The 3,775-nt window shown below is 28.7% G+C and overlaps 1 protein-coding gene across 1 annotated transcript in view; it reads left to right on the top strand.

The window, feature by feature from the left end:
* Window positions 1–267: 267 nt before the first annotated feature.
* LOC108693290 (elongation of very long chain fatty acids protein AAEL008004-like) overlaps window positions 268–3,775 on the top strand; it is a 15,255-nt gene continuing 11,747 nt past the window's right edge. The window contains exon 1 of the mRNA XM_018202161.1: window positions 268–649. The gene's annotated coding sequence lies outside the window, so the exon portion shown is untranslated. The remainder of the gene's footprint in view (window positions 650–3,775) is intronic.

Genomic DNA, 3,775 nt, shown 5'->3' with positions numbered 1-3,775 from the left:
TTGTAATAAATCGGAGATCGCAAAACCACAAATTGAATAAAAAATAATTCCAATATTATGTACATCCAATTGCCATATATATTTTCTTTAAATATTCTGTAATTATTCTGTAAATGAGTATCAATCAATTGTAATTTAATTGCTACCATTATACTTTGTGCGCAAATCGTAAATTTGCATTGATATACCTCTGTATTTTTTTATATGACAGCTATGATTATAGGCACTCAACTCAGGAGGAATTTGGACGAATTAGTTGAGGTGGGGAGTAACAAAACCATATAAACACATAAACGAACAAAGCGTCTTCACTCTCCTTTCTTTCTCCATGGGGATAGTTAAAGCGCGATGGAATATGGGTAACCTGCTCATGGAAGTGTTCGATCGTAAGAGATATAAGGCCCCGTGATGGTCGTGCGGCCTCAGTTTGTCGACTGGTGCTTCGCGAAATAGGTTTCACACCCAACATTCTCGTGCTTCGATATAATCCTTTTATCGATATAGTTTTTCTTCTCTTTCTTCTCTTTTCGAAAACGTTGCGGTACATGGTCACACTCGCAAATTCAGTTCCGTCTTTACAGAAACTTCTGCACGCGTTTATTTCTCTGGGAAGATTTCATAACAACAGAAGCACGTGAAGAGTAGCACAGTAAGTATTAACATAATTTTACATGCATTGCGTGCAAATTGTTGTTATCATCAAATATTTATGCAATTCTTTATCTATAAAAACAGTTCAGTTAGATCTATATTAGAAAATTATTAGTTTGTAGTTGAATGATTTGCTGAAATACCTAAAAGTTTAACTGGATACAGATCTGAAAATAATTTTGTTGAGTCATCAAAATTGTAGAAAATTCAAACACTGAATAATGCAAAAAAGTTTGACATTCTAGCAACTAGATTGAGTATAATTATTATGATTATTCAACAAAATTATTTCGAAACTGTATTTAATTAAATTTTTAGACATTTCAAAAATCTTTCCATATATCAATATATTCCTTGCGACATAGATCATAATTGCAACTGTTATCTTTTTATTTATAAATTGTAAGATTAGATAAGATACTTGATGAAAGATTTTAGCAAAATATTAATATTAATATTATAAATATTAAAATATTAATATTATTATTATGTAGCAAGATCGATATGAGATCAAATTAATGCAAACATGCATAATAATATTATGTTTAATTCATCATATGATATTCAAATTATGCAAATAAATAATAAATTATTTTTGAATGTATTATTTATATATTGAATTTGTGTGTGTGTAATGCGAATGCTGTAAAGATCTTCGGCTCTGATGACAAACTGTTTTATTTGCATTTTCGCTTATATAAGGCGTAATAAAAAGTAAATAAAATGATTCACACAACACACTTTATATCTAAGGAATGTCTTAGCATGTTTTTAAAACATAGGAAAATTCTTTGAGTATCTATAGAACGTTTCTTGAAATTATATGCTGTAATATTATACTTGGAAAAAATTGCATTGACTGTAAGAGATTACATTTTTACAGGTCTCTTTAGGATTAATATTTCCAGCATTATTTTCAAAACAATTATTTCAAAACAATTATTTATAAATATATAAGAAAATATTTTTTTTCTTATTGTAAGTTGTACGAGATTGGATTATGTATTATATTTAAAAAATACGGAAATAATATAGTTTTTGTCAAAGTATCATATGTGTGCTTTCTTTCATTCTCCAACAAGTTAATGCAATTCTTTGTAAGGTTTGAGAAAATTAATCCAATGAGCTGTAATTCCCAAATAATTTCTACGGAGAATTAAAATTTTAATTAAAGAAACATAAAAAAACATTTGTAATAAAATTAAAATATTTAAAAAATGTGTTAATACCTTTTCGCTTTTGTTCGATATCTTTGTGATTCATGACCTCTAATTATGGCCTCTATGAAATCGCATCTATGAAAAATCGATGAATCGAGATGTCGATTGCTAAACGATGCATGCGTCACACGTAATCGATTAAAAAAAATAATATCAGATCGTGGCAACAAAACAAACTGTTGTTTTTGTCTTCTGCACGCGACTCGTCTCGTGAAAGGTCATCGCCGTACTACCGCTACGATCCTTTCATATCTGCTGTAAACATGTTCGCCCGCGCTCGAAGCCTGTTCAATAAAATTTGAAAAGCAGAGAAATTCGCATTTTTTTGACCGAGTAGTTTTTTTCCTCGACGTAGCAATTCCGCGGGAAACGCTCGGACGGTGATCGCCTGGTCACGCCATTACGATTTTCGTGCGCTCAACAAGATCGCCAACAGCTTTATTTTATAAATTTACTGTAGTTGATACAATTTTAATTTCAGTTAACTTATCTACTGTAACATTTTTCGTTTTTAGATATTCTTTTCTTATTGTAAGTTATACGTATAGATGTATGAGTCAATATTGTTAATATTATATATAATTGTAATCCCGAGTGGAAATAAAGTATTCAATTCAATATTTATTTTTTTATTGATAAAGTTAATATAAATAAAGCGCTTATATAAAAAAAAATCATATTTAAAAAATAAATATAATTTAATATTAAACAAAAAATCAACATAAAAAACTTTGCATTTACAATATAAAAAATGTGGAAGCGTTGTAATTCATGAAAGAATGGAATTTTCCGTGAAGTCTTAGAACTTATGTAATCCATTTTTCAATGTAAATCCATTTTTGCTATTAGGTGTGGGAAACACCTAATATGAATTGTGGCATTTTTTTAATGCCATCTAACGGGAAAAACGCCACGAACTTTTTTTCACACCTAATATTTATTAAATTTATACACTAACAAGGTTAATTAGATCACATAAAAATTAAATAGGTTAGAGATCTCACATTTTATTTATTAATTATCAGTGGCATATTTGGCTAATCATAGTAATTATCCACTGATTTAGATTTAGAGAGTACGTGCGCAAAAAATTAAATACTGATATTTTATATATATATATATATAATCTTTAATTGAATCGCATATAGTTAAAAATAAGTAACAAAAATGAGTGTGATCAATGAATTTCTTCATGTATTCAGTATTGTATTATTATTCATATCAAAGACATAAAGAAAGACATGACTTCGTAATTCGTGTGTTTACAACAATTGATCTAAAAAATGAGAGAGATAGGATGCGAAGGAAGATGTAAAGCTCTAGAGGTACCAGAGTAGGACAAAGGTCCGTCATGTTTGATTTAATAACTTAGAGTACGGTTAATATGATGTTGCAAACGTTTTGAAGCGTTTTTTAATTGAATCAGTTTGTAAAATTCTTTCTTCTAATTGGTCCATCAAACGCTTCAAAGCATTTGTAGACTTTGACCACAGCCTTAATATCATATTAAAGAATTAATAAGCTTATTTATTTATTTATTTATATCATTGATTAAGTTTACTTATTACTTATTGAATGAGATAAATCATAAATTATCAGGTAAAAAATAGCTGTCAAAATAATCAATAGAAAAGTGTCCGCATTCGGTTAGATCAAAAAATTGCGCTACTTTGTAAGTAGATATATTTAGAGCTCTAGCGAAGACAGCCAATCTTTCTATTCAACGATATAATGACGTTAGAAAAAGATGGAAATTAGTGGTCTCTCCTTCTTTCATTTTTATATACTATTTAGATACTATTTTATATATTTAGATACAGATGACAAAATCCATGCACTATAATTTATATTAATAATGCTGATCCTTAATTTTCTCTCTCTCTCTCTCTCTCTCTCTCTCTCTC

This window comes from Atta colombica, unplaced genomic scaffold (genome assembly GCF_001594045.1).
Source record: "Atta colombica isolate Treedump-2 unplaced genomic scaffold, Acol1.0 scaffold9, whole genome shotgun sequence".
In the NCBI taxonomy this organism is placed as follows: Eukaryota; Metazoa; Arthropoda; class Insecta; order Hymenoptera; family Formicidae; genus Atta; species Atta colombica.
This window is presented reverse-complemented; position numbering and strand designations above follow the sequence as displayed.